Raw genomic sequence first — 21,020 nt, 5'->3', positions numbered from 1 at the left:
CTGCTCATGTTCGCGCACGATACCCTGATAATATCCAAAATGAGACAGGGTTTTGCCGCGAACATGAGCTGGTGGTTAACGTAGGGAAAACAAAGTTAATGGTGCTCCATGGGCCAAAGTCAGTAAAAGCACGCGTCTTTATGGATGGCGAACCCTTGGAGCAGACAGATGTCTTTACCTACTTGGGTGTCACCTTTAATGACAAACTGATCTGGAAACCCCAAGTAGATATCCTAGCGTTAAAACATGCTCAGATAGCTGGTGCCCTGCTCAAGGAGCACAGTCTGTCCCTCTCCAAGCCTATTGCCCCAATTGTTAATATTTATAAGTCTAAAATCTGCCCAGCAATTCTCCATGGTGCCGAAATCTGGGGTTTCTCCAACTTATCCTCACTTTACACAGCCCAGAATAAATTTATGAGTACTATAATGGGTCTGCCCCAATCCTCTCCATGAATACCACTGCTTTACGATCTTGGTTGTCAGGCATTGGAAGATGTCGCCCGCTACAGACCGCTGGCATTCTGGAGGCGTCTCTGGATCACTCCAGAGCTCCACCAAATGCCAGGGTGCTGTTGGAAGTTAGGGGGCAAGGTCGTTCCTATAGGATCCCATGGTTGTTTGGTGTTAAATACCTGCTGATTGATATGGGGATGAGTAATCTCTGGGATCATCCCAAGACTGCGGATTTTCCACCAAAAAGGCTCTATAAAGCAGCATATTGGGAGTTGATAAAAGTTAGGAGATTCTGTTCCCATGTTACCCCGTCATTGTCGAGGGACTATCTTGACATCAGGGATGAACCCCACCTGGAGGGCTATTGGGATTTTGTAACGGAACGACTTGACCACAAGCTTTACCATCAGTTTAGGGTTGGTACACTACCCCTGCGATGGTTAACAAGTAAATAGAACACTTCCACTAGTTACAAGTGCCTATTCTGCCAAGATCAGATAGAAGATATAGACCACTTCTTATTCGTATGCCTGGTCTAACCAAGGAGTACCTGGTTGAAACCTGTCTGTCTGCTCATGGGAACTAGATCAGCAACAGTGGCAAAGAGATTATTGAAATCTGACTCCTCCCATTTTGCTGTTATATGAGTTGCTAAGTTCTTGAGCTGGGCATGGGTGCTGCTTGTTAAAAATGGGGGGCAAAATAATTATGTATGGCTCTGGACTCTATCTTGATATTGGACTTTATAGCTGTTTTTTTTTTAAATAGAAACGATATTTATGATATTTTATACATGCTCTAAGTCTTTTTGCTGGGTTAAATATTTAATACTTTTTTACAACTGGTTTTTAATAATGCCAATGTATATGTATTTATTTATTATTTTGTGTTGGGGCAATATTTGTGAGTTTTAGTTTCTTATAACTTGGGAGTATTCTTAATGGATGAAATATGCAATAATGTATTATCCTGTTTTTACTGTCTTTTATGATGAAGAATCGCAATAAAGACTTATGAATGAATGCGATAATCCCATGGGCCATTGCTTCTATCTCAGCCCTGTAAGGAGTAAAGGGAGACCAGGAAAGAGGGTGGGTGTGAGAGAGAGTAGATTTGCTGGTGAGTGCTCTGACAGCCTTTTGAGTAAAGTTCTCCTTATCTTGCCTTGAGCTCACATGCAACAAAGAATACTTGAAATAGGAGCACCTCCATCACTTAACTAAAGTGTGCCCACTACACACTGGTAAATTAGCAATTCAGGGATTATTTCCCAATGTATATTATATTGCTTTACATTTTATGTTTTCATTGGAGTAATGTTGGTACCCTACTGCCCACTACTGCGGGGAGACTATCCTCCATGAACTCTCAAAAAACCAACATTAATAAATAGTGATCACCAATTTTCTTGCTTATGTTTCTGTGAGCGCAAATTCTACAGTTAATTATTCCGTTTAATGACTGAGAGCGGAGAGTGTCAAACGTAATGGGTTTCTGTGTTAATTGAACAGGAGTGTTTAATTTGGCATGAGTAAGGCTTTAGATCTACGCTGTTTTCAGTTGCACATTTTTAATGCGTGTGGTTTACAGAGCCTGACATCACCGCATCTTCCTCGTCCCTACCTGTGTACCACGGAGCTTCAATTATGACCCTCACTGTTTTGATAGTTCAATGGACTTGTTTGCTCTCTAACATTTAAAAATGTAATGTCTTCTGTTCCTAATGTTCATGGACAGGGTCGATTTACAAACCGTATACACATTGCAGTCCACCTTCTTCGGTTTAACGGAGGAGGTGGTGGTTTCTTTTCTGAATGTAGTTTTGTTTTTCTGTGTAAGGCATACCACAGCATTTTGTTAGATTCAGGGCATATTCAACACCACCATGTGATGTGTTTCTATTTGCCTACTGGATAGTTCATTGTTACTCTTTGTCACACCACAGTGACTGCACAGTTTTTCTGTCTAAAATTGTATACTGGCACACCCTTCTGGGGACGAGACAGAATTTCCTTCCTCAATTGTTAGAGAGCAGACCTCATGTCGCTCTGTTGAGCAATTTACAGTTTGAATATTTTCATGATTCTTCTCTCCTGATTTTATTAAGCAGTCCTTATGATAAACGCTCTAGGCTGTAATTGGTGCCCACTATTGGCTAGATTAATCCTTAGTTTTCCACTGCCAATATTTTAAATATGTTTGCACTTTGAAAGCCTTTTTTATAAAGCCCTGCATCACATTTACGCTGCTGTTATGTCACGTTTTGTGGCACTGCGTCAGCATAAATACTGCTCATCTAGGGAGATGCGTCACTTTGTAAAATACTACATACCTGCGTCAGGTATAATGTATGCTGCGGGGCGTTCCCCCCTTGGGCGTAGGAAGTGTGGGGGATGCGGGGGACATATCTCCCCAGATTTTCTAGTGGGGGGGACAGGGGTGGGGGGGGACGAGGGGACGAAAGAACTTCCCCTCTCCCTTCTATTAGTTGCAGGGCCTTTGACACGTAAAATCACTAGTGCTTTGACGTGCCAATGGCCCTGTACTTGACCTGTGACTTTCCCTTTTTTGTGCTGCAAAGCTTCAGGAATAATTTCACACCTCATTCCCGCCATGCTGGCTGCCTTCAGTCTGCACTTCAGGACAAAGAAAGAGAAGTAGTTTGTTTATTACTGTCTGCATCCTACCCTTCCCAAGCCCCGACCTGACCGTACCTGTGCAATTCAGTCACTCAAAGGCTACTGTTTTGCTTAAATGTTTATTTTGAGCAGTTGAAACTCACCCTGGAACATGAGAACACATTAGAATTAGTCGTACTCTAAGCACACATCTTGGGTTACGTTGTGATAGATGTGTTAGTCTGTCCTAATACTTACACAAATAATTGAAATACCACTATATTGTCTTATTTATTTTATAGCGCTACTCAACCCCATCCTGGGTGTCGGAGCGCTTTACATCACTCATACACATTATACTTTGAGAATAGAACGTGTGTGTAAGTCATTTTACAGGATGTGTTACATATGACAGTGAGGGTTACAAGGTGTAGGAGTCACGTGTGCTTTACTTCATAGGTTACAGTGCTATATTCAAAAGATTACAATGTATGAAACGCAAGCACTTAAGGATCTCTTTGTTAAATGCAGTAACCCACTTACCCAGCTACATAAAATAAAAATCTGTCATCTGTGTCTCACATGATGTGCTTTGTGGGAGACATATTAACCCTTTATGCTACTCGGATTCAAAACTGGGACTAGACAAAATCCATGTCTCTCCAGCAAGTGCATTAACCTCCAGAATTATTTTACCATTATTTCCTCTGATTTACTGGATACATAAAAATCTCTGCAGCAGGTCGCTTAGCCCCATAAGATTTTTTTTAAATGCAGTTTTTGCAACCAATTAAGCATAACATATTTACTGCCACATTTCTCCTTGTTGTCGATTTCTTTCTGGCAGAGTATGAATAAATAAATGTCTAAGTGGAGGCCTAGATCTTGCGCCAGTGTTGCATCACTTTTTTTGACTCAGCTCCGACGCAAAATCTTATTTTTTAAATACTGTAATGCGCTCACATGTACTCATGATAGACCTGCTTAACATATGTGAGGTCATAGAATCTGATGTAATTTTGTGTGATATCACTTCCTGCGAGGTCATGTGCGATGTCACACACTCTGATGTCACTTACAATGACACACAAGAATCCTTCCAAATATTCAGGTAAGTAGCACAAATATACACTGGTCTCCATGGGGAGACCAAACCATGAACTAAGAAAGTGGAATGCAAACTACAAAGCGTAACAGAACTTGGATCAGAAGTCTCAGAGTTGCTAGGGACACAAGGAACCACCCAAGCTAAGTGCCCAGGAACCCCCGGTTCATTTACTACCCCTGGTTCAGGTTGGTGGGTTGCCTCTGTTGTTGTCAAGCAGGAACCCCGGGTGGCAGTGCAAAGTTGAAACACAGCTGCGTGCCCAATGGAAGTCAACTGAAAAGTTGCAGTTGCAATTTTGAAGTAGAAGGACCCTTCCCAGAGGACCCCGGAGAGATCCTTTGTAAGACTGGAGGTTGGAGATGCCCCGGGAACCAGGTTACTTGCACCAGGGAAGCATAGGGGGTGATGAGACGTTGGAACCTGCCTTAGACAAAAATGGAAGACTCCGAAGATGATACCTTTGGGGAGGCCTGGGAAGGAGTCCAGTGGAATCCAAGAGTTGATTTTTTGAAGAAGAGAACTTACAATTAGAGGCAACAGAGTCTATGCCATGCCACTCAGAAGTGACCAGGAGGCACGGAAGCACAAGGCCCACCGATGACAGGAGGTTGAAGAGTGAAGATGGTGACATTGTTGCTGCAGCTGTGAGGACCATGCAGCGCTGAGGAAGGCCAGGAGCCAAGCATGAGCTGTCCCATATCAGGTTTCAGGTTTTGGTGTTCAGGTGAATGTATGTCGATACAACGTGAACCAAAACAAAGTATACTTTAACAACGTTGTTTTTAGTTTGCATGTACAGTTACTACGCAATTTATAATTGCGGGTACCATTAGTTTGCATTTCTTTGCAAATGCATTAAAAGTGCCATTACATCGGATTGAAATACACCGCATGGTTTAACATCACATTTTTTCTTTTTATGAACACGCAAACACTTAGAAACTTAATAAAATGTTTAAATGAAAATAAAAATAAACACCCCAACACTAGGCTAAATACTTAATGCAAATACACTACCCTACACAACACAAACTTCCCAACACTACTCTAATCACTCAAACACTACCCCCAGCACGACCCTACCCTGTGCCCCAGTCCTGCCCCTACACGCAAACACTTCCCTGCACTACCCACTTGACACTACCCTAATCCCTAAGGGACTACCCTACATTACTCAAACACCAATACACTACCCTTAACCCTAAAACACTACCCCCTGCACAACCCTCCCCAACCCCCAGTCCTGTCCCTCCACCCAAACACTCCCCTGCACGACCCCCAACACTACCCTAAACCCTAAAACACTACCCTACACTACACAAACACCACACCACTACCCTAAACCCTAAAACACTGTCCCCTGCACGACCCTCACCCTTCCCCCAGTCTGCTCCCTACACTACAACACTACCCTGCACGACACCCCAACACTACCCTAAACCCTAAAACACTACCCTACACTACACAAACACCACAACACTACACTAAACCCGGCTAAGATCACGGAGAAGGTGGTTAGTAGGACTCTTTCCGATTACCTAGAACGACATGGATTGCTGGACGAGGTTCAGTTTGGCTTTCGACCTGCCCACGGCACTGAGTCGGCACTGGTGACCGTGATGGATGAACTTCGTTCGCGGGCAGACAGGAATCAGGCAGCGGTTCTTATCCTGCTTGACCTGTCTGCCGCGTTCGACACGGTTAACCATGGAATTCTTCTGAGCAGGCTAGAGGAGGTGGGGGTGAAGGGACGTGCTTTGCAATGGCTTCACTCCTTTCTTACGGATCGGACGCAGGCCGTGTCCCTCCCTCCTTACTGGTCTGAACAGATTAATATCACTCATGGCGTACCCCAGGGCTCGGCCATCAGCCCGATACTCTTCAATATTTATATGAAACCTTTGATTGCGGTCGTTAAAGAGCATAGGATTAGCATCACAAACTATGCTGACGACACGCAACTCATCCTCTCATTGGAGGGGGAGCAATCCGTCTCTATTGAAGAGTTTCATTGCTGTTTGCGCAATATGGCCCAATGGATGAAAGTTAATTCTTTGCAATTTAATGCCGGTAAGACGGAGATTCTTTTCTACCCTGTTGATAGAATTCCATCAACGTTGCCTAGTAACTTCTGGCCCAGTGAAATGTCAATGGAAGTGAGACCAATGGAGAGGGTTCGCAACCTGGGTATTGTGTTTAACAACAAGCTGAACATGGAAGCCCAAGTTACTAAAACCGTGGGAAATTGCTTGCCAATCATTAGATCGTTACGAAAAATTCTTCCTCTTTAACCACCTCAAGTTCGGGCCCTTGTTGTTCAGAGTACAGTCTTGAGTAGACTGGACTACTGTAACGCCCTCTTGCTTGAATCTCCTAAGTCCCTGCTGGACAGATTACTGAGAATACAGTCTGCCGCAGCTAAACTTGCTCAGGGATGGCCGAGACGTTCCTCATCCTCCAGGGCTCTTGCAGAACTCCATTGGCTGCCGGTGGGACAGAGAATTAAGTTTAAATCTCTCTGTCTTGTATTCAAACCTCTGCATGGGATGGGTCCTATTGCGCTACAGAGAAAGTTTGAGTGGTACGCCCCAGTTAGATATCTTCGCTCTGCTTCAGCTGGACTGGTCAAGGTAGCCATATTTAGGAAAGCCAGACCTGGGGGCAGAACCTTCGCAGTTGCGGCAGCCAAACTGTGGAACGGATTGCCCCCGGAAGTAAGACATATTAGTGAGCTCTTACCCTTCAGGAAAAGGCTAAAAACGTTGTTATTTCCTAACGTTTAGTTGACATACTGTCTGCCACTGGTTGTCCAATACCTTTTTGTTGCTTGCCTTCACATTGTGTACTTTGAGTTTTTCTCAGCGCCAGGATGCCGTAAGGTGATAGAGCGCTCTACAAATGAAATAAATAAATAAATAAATAAAATAAATAATAAACCCTAAAACACTACCCATCTCCAAAACACTACTCTACCCTAAACACTACCCTAAACCCTAAAACACTACTCCTCAAACACAACACTACTATTATTCCTAAAAGACTACCCTCTGCACGACCTTCACCCCACTCTAAACCCTTTAAAACAGCCCCTCTTACCTCTTTCTCCTTGTGTCCTCTGTTCTCCATCCTGCGTCGTCAAAGGGGCGGTGATCGCTGCACGTCGTTAGGAGGAAACGTCTCAGTTTCCTCACAACAATGTGGTTTGCATTATAACGCTTGCGTTGTTACAGCACATGCGAAGTAATAACATGCATAGAAATGGGTACGCGTTGTTACAGTGCATGCGTTGTAACGTTTAAGTAGTAATGGTACGCGGTTTAATGACTGCGTACAAATGGATGTTTACCGATCAGGTGGTCGATGTCCAGTGGGAGCAAGAAAAAGCCTTGGTAGCCGCAACTAGCGCTTGTGAGCGAAAAGATGCAAACATTGGGACCAGCAAGGTCCAAGGGACTCAACAAATGTAGGAGAGTCTGAGCAGGCCCGTGCAAGCAGGGGAGCCCACTGAAGCAAAGGAAGATCCTCAAGAGGACCGACAGGCCAAAGGCACAGGAGTCGCAAGAGGACCTCAGGCAGCTCACCCAAGAAGGAGACCCACAGTGCAGAGAATGCAGTGAGGATGCTGATTTTTGAGGGATGAGGTGCTAGAAGCTGGTGCCTCTTATAACCTGAAGATTTCTGGAGTGCAGAGCCAACAAGCCTTGGCAATGGAAAGTCAACATGGTGCACAGGGGTCTGGTCCCAGCAGCTTTAACAAGGGGTACTGTCCTCACAATTTCAGAGAAGACAGGTCAGGCCTCTAGGGAGCTGCAGAACCACTACCTGTGTTTCTGGGCCTTGGGTAGCCCGTAGTACCACCGGTCAGCTTCATTGCGGTGCCTGCAGATGTAGGAAAGTGACGTCTTCAATCCAAGGGAGATCACTTTGGATGTCCTTGATGCCCACAGGCCTTCTGGAGAACCTGGATGAAGCACAGACACAGAAGACGCAGAAGACTTGAAGAACAGGGAGCCCAGGAGCAGCAAGTTTCTTCCTTGATGCACATGTCAAGTGTCCAGACGTTGAAGAGTGTTTTGGTTTCAGAGGTGAGTCTTGATCCATGATGAATTTGAAGACCCACCACAGGGGAGCCCCTAGGGAAAGAGTTGGTACAACTTTGTGGTCCCTCCCAGAAGGGGGGCTGGACAGAGGGGAGGATACTCCCCTGTCCTTTGTACAGTTTCGCACCAGTGCGGGAACCAAAGGTTCCTGAACTGGCTCAAGCCGGAGTATGCAACGAAGGCACCAAATCTGCCCTTCAAAGCAGTCTGGTGGCGCTGGAGGGCACCCCCATCCCAGCCCAATACACTAAGGGGCATATTAGCAAGAACCTTGTTAAAATTATCGCCGTTTTAGCGGCAGGATACTGGGCTTGCTAATATGTGTTATAGAATTCCAATAGAAGCCCAGGTTAGATGTGCAGGACATCTAACCTGGGGTTCTATTGGAATTCTATAACGCATATTAGCAAGCCCATTATTGCCATTTTAGCGGCAGTTTCCTGCAGCTAAAACTGCGATAATTTTAACGAGGTTCTTGCTAATATGCCCCTAAGTTCTTTCTAGGAGGTGGTCACACCGCTCTGTGACAGGAAACCTATTGTTCTACCTTCACCTGCTCAAGCTCAGCTCAGTAGCAGGAGGGCAGAATCAGGTCTGTGGTCGACAGCAGCACAAGCTTGCTGGCAGACCCTGAAAGGCTATTATCAGGAGTCTGTCCCCTTCGGAGTCCCCCAATACATGGGATCATACTTCCAGCACTAGAATCGGTGTTGGGGTAATATTTCAAGATGTTTGATACCAAATATGACCAGGTTCAGTGCAGCAGTATATAGTTAGATACCTTGTAATAACTGAAGTCCACTATATACCTTAGTCAAGTCAAGTCAATTGATCTTTATTCGGATTATAAAACATCCATAAAAGTACACATAAAAAAACCAACAGAATAAAGTGCACGTATAACATTTGGTTACAAATTCATAGCAATACATCATTTTTCATGTGCAAAAATGCAGTCGTTTGTGCAAAATATGCAATGTGCAAAAGCAAAGTGCAAAATGTGCATGATGCCAATTACTGAGTTAGTTAGCATGGAGGCACGGGACCGAACAGCAGCTTTAAAAAAGCAGCTCATTCTAAAGATGGCCTCGTCCGTTTTCAACAATGACAGTTCTTTAAAAGCTAATTTAAAATCCGTCAAAGCATATTTTCGGCAGTGCGGCATTATAAAGTGCAAAGTGAGCGTTCTGTAAAAACCACAGAAAAAGACAAAATGAAGCAGGCTTTGTTTGCCGCCTGTGTTGCAAGGGCAATTTAATTTTTCCACATTTTTGTTTAAACCTAGGGGAAAGCTGAGTAAGTTTATAATGCTTCCATCCCTAAACCGGAATAGTAAGCTCCTATTCCACCTGCCGAGCTTTAAACGAAGATAGCCCTGGGGCACAGCAGACGGTTTATCGAATTGCTCCATAAGGGAAATATATCTAACTGTGGACGGCTTGGCCCGGTCACACATTAACCTCTCCTTGCGATAACGATCGTAAAGGGCCTTTTTTAGTATGTTCTTATGTGTATGGTTAATCGATTGCGGTGATGTAAAAGATGGCCCAGCCCCACACTTGATAAGCTACTATCCACAGCCTTAAGCCAGGGTATAAGTTTAGCCCTTTCACAATGTAAGCAGTCATTGATAATGTCACGTGACTATATACCTAAGCATGGGCGGATCTAGCGGATCTCGCGTACGCGAAATTGCGGATTTACGGATTCGCAATCCGCGAAGATACGCGAACTCTAGCGGATTTGCGGATTTTCCCGTTTTTTGTGTTGGCGCGCGTTCGCGCCAATTTTGGGACAAGTTCGCAATTGCGAACTTACTTTTCGGCTCGCAACGGCCGCGACTATGTTGTTTCTACGTCTGGTTTATCATCACAGGTTCACAGCACCCTCTGTTTCACCACTGCCACCCTCTGGGACACCCATGCCACCCTCTGGTACATCCTCACTGCCACCCATTAGGTTTATTTATCACTGTAGATTATGGTGGTTGAAAAAAGCAAGCACACCTGCCCTTCTTCAACTGCCATCAATTAATTTGTGGGTCATTAATGTGTCAGTAATTTTGAAAGTTCCAGTCTGGCTGGCACCTGCTTCCTTCCTTATCTGTAATTTGCTTGTTGTTGCAGTGAAATTTTTTTTCACAGGACCTTTATGGTCTACTTGTAGCTATTCTATGAGCCTGCTGTTTGGGTCATAGCAGGGTCATAGAATAGTTGCAAACTCTGGAGGGGCCCCTCAGGAAGCACTACCTTGAATGTTACTAATGTTAAGTTTGAACTTTTGCACCTGCTCATTGCTTTCAGTTTAGCTAAAATCGTTTTTTCTGCAATTTCGCACGTTTTTTGGGGCGCGAATCCGTGCGAGATCGATTTCGGAAGCCGCGAATACGTGCGAATACAAAATTGTTTTTTTTGCGACGTGTATGTTCGCGTGCTTTTGCGCGTGTTCGCGAGGCGCTTGTAGCTATACGTTTGCCAAGTTACCCTAGCGGTCGTACACGGGCGCGGCCATCTTGTTTGCGTGACGTAATTCCGTTTCCGGCCGCTATGTGTAATGTCGCAAAGTGTGCTGCTCGCTAGTACAATTTCGCGCGTGCGCGTGAGGAAAATCTCGCGCGAACTTACCCACGCGGTCCTGAACGGGCGCGGCCATCTTGTTTCTCATTCATTGCTATGGTTCTGGGCATGCTTTCTCTATCCTCTCTCAATCTCTGCCATCCTTTGCTTGTTTGAAGTTTATTTGATCTAATTTTACTTATTATCTATCCCTCTATTTTTCTAGCTCTATATTTTTGTGTTTTCTGCTGCTTTTAGTTACTTTTAAACTACTTTTTTAAACTCTTTTCTTTTCTTCTTCACTATTCTATTTCTTGTTTATCATTTAACTGTATTTCTGCCCAGACCATGGTAAAGGGAGCCGGGAAGCACCCTGAGAAGGGGAAGGGTCCCGCACCCCGTGCCCGGCTCCCGTGCGGGCGTTTGAGGGGGGAGCAAGTGGTCCCACGGGAGATCTTCAGCGCGGAGGAAGTGGCGGCACTCATCTTCCACGTCCAGTGCCGCCTCCCCAAGACGATCCTGGGAGGCGGCAAGATCGCGACTGGCTATGGCATCCGGGAGCGCCGCAAGCGGTGGGAGAAGGTGTGCCGGGCCATGTATAAGCTCTCTGGGGTCCGGCGCACATATAACCAGGCCACCCACCGCTGGACCGATGTCATGGACCGGGAGCGGGACTTGCTGGACGCGCTCGGCGTAGAGGTCCCCGGGCTTGGTGAGTAGTAGTAGCTATTCATTTACTACTCTGTTTTATCCGGCTCTGTTATTTGCAAATCTTTGTTCTTTACCAAGAGCAATAATGCTGCCGATTACATTGAGGTAAATTATATTTCAAAATCTTCTATGCATTTCAGGTGCACTGCTCTCCTTCTCAGTAGCCTTGCTTGCTACTATGCTTCTTTGTTTTGTATGTTGTGTTCAGAAGCATTTCATTGGCCTGAGAAATTATGTATGAGTGTAGTGTAAAGATAAGAACTGCGTAATGCTAGACACTAAGGGTCATATTTTCAATTACCGGCGCATCCCTGCAAAGTAGCAGGGATGCGGCAGTAATTGTGTGCCATGCCACCACCACCCATTGGCCCAAAACGTCACAGAAGCCTTACGCATCTGTGCCGTAAAGGCAGCGCATTGCTGGAGTTGCGTGCCAACGATGGCGCAGCTCCAGCAATGCTCTGGGGTACCCTATCTCCCCAATGCTGCATCAAGCCGTACGTCGGCTTCAAGCGCGCAGGGTTTGAGTCATGCATCATTGTCCTAAAAGTGACTGATTGATATCTTGTAGATTTCCCTCAGCCACTTTTAGGATTCGTTCCTGCGCAGGTACGCCCTCCCTTGCGCCGGAACGCCCCCTGATGGCGCAGGGCTTTACAACGTGATGCATCGCCCATATGCCCATATGTGTTTTTTTTTAATATATACGCCGCACCAACACCATGGCGAGTCTTTTGTTCTGCCGCTGCGTCACAAAAGGCACGCAACAATGGAGGAAAATGAGCCGCAAGGGACTTCTAAATGAGCCCCAACAGACTGAAGTCCAGTCCTTCCTTTAGACACATGGCTATAAGAAGAAATAGTGGCGGTGGTGGGTGGATTGATAGTTTGAGTATTCACTGATCTGCAAGCAGGATGGACTTTGTCTGTCACTTCGCGTGCTGCGGACTGCTGCCTGCAGTGCCAGGCCTAGGCAAACCTCTTTAGTAGTCTGTTTATTGAGTTACATAGGAACTTTCTAAGTCAACGTTCCGCAAATCAGGCAATACGAATAACGTAGTATACCACATGAGATAGATCCCGTGGAATAGTTGTCTATCTATTTGCTATTTCTCCAAAATATTTTGTTATTGTTCTTTTGAAATGTTTGATTTGGTTGAAAAATCTCATCCATGTTTTCTGGTTTTTCTTTCTTTCATGTTGTACATCAGCTCCCCCCAAGGGCAAGAGGACACAGGAGGAGGGTGCTGAGGATGCAGGCCAGGATCGGGCAGGCGAGGGCTCCTTTGCTGGCCCCAGTAAGTTTACATTTTAATAAAGAGTACCTATTTTTTCCTAGCGTTCCTCATTCGATTTTTTCTAAATCGCCTTTGATCTTCTTGTAGACTGGATATAAATTCTTATCCTGCCTCGAATATGACTCCCTGTGGTATTACTAGACTATTCTTATTAGTCTGTCTGTGTAGCTAACTAAGATTGGACATTTGGCAATTCCATTGGACTCCCATTCTATTCAGCAATAGCTCTATGCACTGTCTCCTTACTGACTAGATAGTGTGGCAGAGTCATTCAGCTCCCGAAGTCACCGATTATTGATCCCCAATGATCTCTAGATTATCGTACGCAGGACAAGAGAGTACGGAGTCACAGCACAGTCAAGAAGTGTCAGAGGCACTCATGCTTGCAAAAATTCCAAAACCTTTAGCTCATCCACTCTAGTCTGGAGGAACAAAAACCACAGAGTCTATTTAAGTTTAAAAGCTTTATTAAAAGTAAACACATTTATTAAAATCTACTTTGTCATAAAACTATTTAACTGAAAACGGAAAAGTGGTTAGTGCTGACGATTAATTGGACACATTTCTTGTGGTCGAGCCGAGCTCTCACCTGGTTTGAACTTGATCCTGGTCGTGTTCTTAGGAGTCAAGCTTCTGTCTGTTAGGAGAAAAAGTGGTGCGTGTTAAAAATCAAAAGCAAGCATTCATCAGTTGTGCATAAAAGTGCAGCAAGACAACAGCCTTCCCTGGAAAATGGGACATTTTTACTTTGGAGTAGACAGTCACAAATTATTACATTGTATTCAGTTTTTTTAACATTTCTCCTAGACCAAATATTATATAGTAGTGAGTGGTGTATTCTAACATTCTTAAATGTACTTTGTAGGTGTAACATCTGGTGACGGGGCCAGCGTGGAGGTGGCTGTGTTGGGCGAGGACTCGGCGGACTCTGGGGAGGAGGCGGTGCAAGAGCCGGCGGACGGTCCTGTGGGGGTTCAAACGGTGGTGGCGGAAACAGGTAAGCTATATATTCCTTACTTATTGAGATTGAAGACTGCATAGTGTGCTTTCTGCACGGGTGTATTACAAATCAACCAGGTAGTAGCCTCCTCGAAATGTACTTCGACTTAGCTGTGAAGTTTTTGGTGAGAAGAATCCCAATAAGTTCTTAGACGAACGTGATGGATGGGATGAACGAAAAGCGAAAGAAGGGTGTAAGTAAGTGGGACGCGAACTTGTATGATGGCTGGCAAAGAAGAACGATATGTGTTTGCTTGGCCCCCGAGGTGGCTGGGAAGGAAAGAATATGGTATGGTGCATGGCTGGGTCAATGATGAAGCAAGGATGGGTGGAAGGACAGCAGCCTGGGTGGGTGAAACAGAAACTGTATGTGTGCGTATACTTTGACTGAATGGATGCCTGGAGCATGGTATTCTCTGACTCTTAGATAGCACATGTGTATCTAGAGAGAGTAGATGGTCGCCAGATGAAGTAAGTGTTACCTTGAAGAGCATGTACCACCGCACCCGCACGTCCGTTTCAGTGCAGGGAAGGCAAGGAAAAGAAATTGTAAATGTGTCCAATACTACCATGAATAGTAGCAGTACTTTGTATTGCGTCTGCAATCACAGCATATATCTGGTTATTACGGTGGACACTCCGTACCTCTCTTAATAACTTTAGTTTACTTGTAGTACGTCATTCATGTGTGGGTGTATCACTGTTCACTCAATATTAAGCAAAGCACCTAAAGTCATCCCATATGTCATCAAATACGTCCCATGTGAAGTGATAGATAATCAAATTAGTTAGCTTCTTCATTTTCCTTTTCTAGTACTCATTTGCACTGTAGGGTGAAAGGTAAATTAATTAAGCAGTAGTCCTTGTAACAGAGTATTCTCAGTGCCACCCGTAATAGAAAAGTAATAGCTTCACCACCTGCATGTACTGGACCGGTACAGTAACGCAAGTCTGTCTCACTCATCATGGTGTGCAACTTTTTTTCTCGGGTGCAAGTTCACTGTGCTGTCCATGTCATTCTGCCGGCTTGCATAAGATAACGTACCAATTTCCCTAAACAAGAGAGAAGAAGAAGAATAAGACTGGTGTAATGTCATAGTCGACTGTAATGGAAGTCCATAGTGGTCGTAGAATTTGTTCATTAAACTACCACTAATGTTAGAGCAAGGATGCAGAAGTGGGAGGCTACATAGATACTGTCCTCAATAGTTATGTACTGTGCTTTCAATTTGCTACTTGTACTGTGACCCAACTTTCGGCTCAATCACTTTGTGTTATTAATGCTAAGGAGCATTGGTTACAGACTATGTCTTTCTTTCTTCATATAGTTGCTCCTTCCAAATCAACAACACGGAGGGAGCAGGCTAGAATGGCCTGGCAACGGAGGCTGGAGGCCACTGTCGCCGAATATCGGCGGCTGGTGGCCCTGGAGGAGGAGGAGGACACGCAGTCGAGCGGGGCAACAACAACATCCTCGACTGTGACCACTGCATCCTCCTCCGTCACTAAGCCAGCGGGACCGAGCCGGGCTAACAAAGACAACCGCCACCGCCAAGCAACAGAAATACCAGCTGCCCCCCACAGGAGCTGCAAGGAACGCCAATGCCGCCTACGAGTCCGAATGTCCAACCTGGAGCAGGAGGTCCTGAAGTATAAGAACTTGGTTAAGGGCCTCCGCTCCGAGCTTGCCACCCTCCGCAAGGAGTATGATGCCCATGCCGCAAAATGCACCAGCACCAGCACCCTCCAGTAGTGGAGTGTCCCTTGCCCTTTTTTTATAGACTTTTGGGGGGTGGGATTTGGGAGTTGGGATCGTTTTGGGACGTTTCAAAGACAATCGTTGGGGTTAGGGTGGGTGAGGGAGATTATTTTGTTAGGGCTACATAAATATATTTTTAAACTTTATCTGACCATACCTGTTTTTTACTGCTTTTCAGTCTGGTGGGTGGGGGGCGGGGGTGTAACAGTAACTTTGTTTTCCTGAACAGTCGTAGGACTTTAGTAGTACAACCGTCAATCTCTTGTCTACTCCGAAATAATACTCCATTATACTACCTCCCACCAAACGCTTATCTTACCTGTAATTTGTGTTAGAAATTAGGGCTAGGCCCAGGGCTGGCTCCACGTGAAATGGGGATTAACGTTGTCAATCCTGGGCGGGTGACATTTCCTCATTGCGGTGGTACTAGTAGTGTGACACAGTGGCAGTTGCATGCCTATGGAAAAAAAGAAAACGAAACCTTGTTTGTCCTTACTGTAGCATTACAACGGTTACGGTACGATCGAGAATATAGCAGGTGACAGACAGAACAGTGCCATAATGTAGCCTAACAAATGGTAAAGTATTTGCTTGCAAGTATAACTAGTACTTGCGTTGAATTTATTTGACATTGGCTACTACTACTAGAAGATATAGTACTGAAGCTGAGTAAGTCTAGAAGATATCCTCGTATTCCTTCACCAGCCTGTTGCTATGACCTTATCCTCCCCAGCAAGTGTGTGGAATTATTGATGTCATTTTAGTCAGACATCAAGCAAAACAACACAGCCCGGGGGAAGAGGGTTAGGGTTTGTAAAATGGATGGGAATGGGGGTTTCTTTTTGGGTAGGTTTTGTTGAGAGAAGAAAAAAAAAGCAGAGCCTGGACAAACAATAATTGAAGATAAAGACAATCTTTGGTTACAAAGTAAAGCTAAGCACATGCAGTCACACTCATAGATTAAAACAATGGATACTGTATCTGTATTGCGTATGTTGTTGGAGTTGTCCTTGAATTTGGTAAGTAAGTTGCATGCAGCAAACAATTCCTCTTATTGGCGGCACTCCTCCATTCCAGCTGACGCTTCGTCCATCAATGTTGGTGACCACTGACAGAAGACACCCTGTCCACTGCCTGCCTGGCGGATGTTGACTGAAACCCGGCCTGTAATTATTGAACGGAAAACAGGAAGTGCTATTACAATACCACTGATAAATAAATAAAAGGTATGTACGCTGTGTGGTTAAAAATGTGACACTTTGATTTCCCTAATAGACAGTACAATATTTTTGAAATTGCGTGCTCTGTCTGAGTCACCTTTTTAAGGATAAATAAGTATGGCCAAAATATTATAGCGGATCTTTCCCCTCAAGGTAGGTGTACTGTAAACTGTGTTTTAGAACAAAATTTGACCTTCCCAGCAATGCTCCCACCAAGACCCTTACTAAAGCCAGTCGCAAAAATGTAGAAGAACCCCAATCAGATCTCCAAAAACGATGCCTAGCAGAAAAATGGTTACAAAACGTACTTTGAAAGTAACAGTAGGCCCAAATACAGACCGTGGATTGTATTCAAACCACTTGCAAGCAAGCAAAAGTATCCATAGCCAGCATCGCTCCAACAGTGCTCTACAACACCAGAACTGCGTTGCAATAGAACCCCCCGAAACACATGCAATCCTGCTGCTAGGGCTAACCCTAACGAACCCTAACTTACAAAAAGTGCCAAAACTGGTGTTTCCTTCAGGATTTTGTCCAAAACACTTCTATCCGGTATTAGACCTTCCCAGGAATGCCCCAGGCAAGACCCGCCAACCCACCCGGAAAAAACCACCCGACAACACCCCCAAACAGCAAAAAAGCTAAATCTCATACTTACAATATCTCTCGGCCTTCGGTCCAAACGCGGCGCTGTGCAGCTAGGTCACTCATCATCATCAATCATCATAACTCCTGTTTTCCACCACGGATTTCCTGAAAAGCAAATGCAATCAAGATTAGATTGTCGCAGCAGTGCTTCGACAGAGACCCCGGCCGCAACCCACCCACGAACAGCAGGAAGCCCCCCAAAACGCTACATTGAGCAAGATGACAGAAGAAATAGCAAAAAAAAGGCTGTTCCTTCAGGATTTTGTCCAAAACACTTCTATCCGGTATTAGACCTTCCCAGGAATGCCCCAGGCAAGACCCGCCAACCCACCCGGAAAAAACGACAACACCCCCAAACAGCGAAAAAGCTAAATCTCATACTTACAATATCTCTCGGCCTTCGGTCCAAACGCGGCGCTGTGCAGCTAGGTCACTCATCAATCATCATAACTCCTGTTTTCCACCACGGATTTCCTGAAAAGCAAATGCAATCAAGATTAGACTGTCGCAGCAGTGCTCCCAGACACCAAAAATTACCCACAAACACCCGGAACCCCGCCAAAGAGCACCTCAAAGGCAAGCAAGTCAGCAAAAACGGCAAGAAATTTCCACCTCATATTTGGTCCAAAACACTTTTGTCCATTATTAGAGCTTCACAGCAATGGTCCCAAATCCGTCAACTCACCCACAAAGAAGTACAACACCCCCACAAGTGCTGAGTCTTTCTTCATTGGGCGTAATCCAGCACTCTGCTTTGGAGGAAATCGCAGTCTGGAGGAGGAGGATAGAGGAGCATGTTCTTCAGAACTTGTGAACCTGAGGAATGTAGACTGCGGCACCTTCAAATCAATAAGCAAACAAGTGAAGACAGTTCTGATGATGGTCTTGTTTTTGGGATTAGGTGATTAAAGTTTGAATTAAATTAACTGTGCAAAACAAAGAAAGAGAGACACAAAGCACACAGGAATAAAAGTGAATAAGGACGAAAAAGAAAGTTCTTGATTGATTGTCTCATTTTCAGGGCTCGGTGTCAGGGAATAAGAACAAGATTTCATCATCATACTCTGCGAATTCAGGCTGGATGAGGTCAGTGCCACCGAACAGAGAAAAAATCCCCTCATCTACGTTGCCGTCCTCCTTGTCTTCATGCGGCGTGCTTTCTCGTACTTTGTAATCTGGTGGTATGAGGTGCTGATTCATCTTGATCATTGTCAGCCGCTCCACATTTTTGGGCGAGAGGCGGCTCCGTTTGGGAGTTACAATGCCACCAGCAGCACTGAAAACACGTTCAGAAGACACACTTGCAAGTGGGCAAGACAAATAGTTTATAGCCAGGTTGAAGAGCTGTGGCCACAATTGTTTTTTGCCATGCCAATACTGCAATGGCTCATCATTAAGAAAGACCTCTGTTGAGTCATTCAGATAGTCCTGCACCATCGACTCAAGGTCATCAACTGTTCCTCCACTTTGCTTACTTTTTGCTGTGCCTGTGACATTTTTTCGAGAACCATACCCCATCAAACTTAGCCAATCCTCCTCCGCAGCCACTGTTAGTGTTGTCATTGTGTGTGGTGCAGATGATCCAGTTGCCGGTGTCTTTAACGGCTGAGAGGTCACTTGTGCCCCAGCCACAGGTGCAGAAGTGGATTCTTGTGACTGGGGATGGCCTGCTGATGCTGATGCTGATGTACTGGCTTCTCCTTCAATAACCTGCCGTTCTTTTTCAAACCTCTTGGCTGACCAGGCTAACCAATGTTTGTACTTTTGAACATCTGCATCAGCAAAAGGAAAGAATGCTTCGCCTGCCAGCGCCTTTTTGTAGCGTGGATCCAGAATAGTAGCACAAATGTAATGCTGATCTGACTTGATCTTTTGAAGACGTTCATCACCACGTAGGCGCTCTAATAATTTCTCAGACAAAATAAAATGGTCTTTTTTTTGTACATCTTTTTCAAACTCAGAAGACACCGCCATCAGTTGGTGCTCCAGCATGCACAACAATGGGATAGCTTTTCCCAAATTACAGTCCTCCTGGCTGACTGCACGCGTGAAGAACTCAAAAGGACGAAGCATGTCTGTCAGGCTTTTAACTATGTCCCATTGCGCCGCACTCATCCGCAGGTCCTCCTTCTGAGATGTACCCTCTGTGAAGAAATAGTGATCGAGTACCGTATACTGCTCATACAGACGCTCAAGCATGTAGAAGGTTGAGTTCCAACGTGTTGCCACCTCCTGGATGAGTGCTTTCACTGGCATTCCACGTTGAAGTAGCAGTCTCCGCAGATGCTTCCGGGCCTTAAAAGAATGGCTGAAATGGTTGCACATTTTGCGGCAGGTGGCCATTACCTCGAACGCTGGACTCTGTTTATCAATCAAGAATTTTTGAACTACCAGGTTGATACAGTGCGCCAAACACGGCACTCTAACATGGTCACCCTTCAACATGGCCTTAACTACATTGGCGCCATTATCCGTGGAAACATAACCAATCTTGCGTTTTAGGGGGATAGCATTTTCAAGACCTTTTTGTTAAACTCTTCCAAAAGGTTTTCTGCTGTGTGACTTTTCTCCAAGCCAAACATGGCTAGTGTTGCATGTTTCCGAGCAGCTTTGAAAACTTTGTCCGGGTCAACACCTGCGTTTAGCTTTGCTTTAACACCTGAAAAAGAGACCCAGTGTGCAGTGATGCACATGTAATCAGCGCCTGCGCCACTGGTCCACATGTCTGTTGTCAGATGTATTGTGTGAACAGCACTTTTCTGCAAAGCTGCCCCAATCGCCTCCAGCACATCTTCATGTAGTGCTGGAACCACAACTCTGGCAAAATAGAACCGGCTCGGAACCTTCCATTTAGGGCAGAGCGTTGCCACTAATTCAAGAAAACCTACCGCTTCTACAAAAGAAAAAGGTAGAAGGTCCACAGCTAGCATTTTAGCCAGCTTAGTGTTATACAGACGCGCCAGTGGGTGGTTGCGTTCATATGGCACGTCTGAAGTAAGCATTGTTCTAATGTTGCCCTGGACCAAGCATTTACGGGCTGATAATGACTTCGTTGACCCAATTTTGCTCGCTGGTGAACTTTTGTGCGTTGGTGTCTCACTCGCTCCAACACTCTTAGTGTGCCTCACATTGGGTGTGCTGCTGACAGGGGTACTGGGTGTAAGGGAAGTGTTTGACACGTCTTCTTCCTGCTCGTCATCATCAGATGAAACATCAACATTTCCTTGAATTTGGCCTTTCTTGATCGCATCTAGGTGCGCAAACCATTTGACAGTGTGCTGTCTCCTAAGATGACCTCTCTGGCCTCCGGTACCATAGTTGGTACCTGGCTTACCACGACTAACTGCTTGCTTACAAATGGTACAAATGGCAAACTTTGGATTTTTTGGACAAACAGTAAAGAAGTCCCAAACTGGGGACTTGAAGTGTCTGTGGGACATGGAGGAGGCGGCGATACTGGTGGTGGTGGTCATGAAGCTAATGCCAGATGAAGTGGAGGATCTGGATTGCCCAACTTTTGTACGTTTTGCACTTTCACCGCCACTAATT

The 21,020-nt window shown here is 45.2% G+C and overlaps 1 long non-coding RNA gene across 1 annotated transcript in view; it reads right to left on the bottom strand.

The window, feature by feature from the left end:
• Window positions 1-21,020, bottom strand: part of LOC144819588 (uncharacterized) — a 180,315-nt gene that overhangs the window by 96,765 nt on the left and 62,530 nt on the right. The window lies entirely within an intron of this gene.

The sequence above is a fragment of the Lissotriton helveticus genome, chromosome 2_1 (genome assembly GCF_964261635.1).
Source record: "Lissotriton helveticus chromosome 2_1, aLisHel1.1, whole genome shotgun sequence".
Lineage (NCBI taxonomy): Eukaryota > Metazoa > Chordata > Amphibia > Caudata > Salamandridae > Lissotriton > Lissotriton helveticus.
The sequence above is the reverse complement of the archived record's forward strand: the minus strand, read 5'-3'. Positions and strand labels throughout refer to the sequence as shown.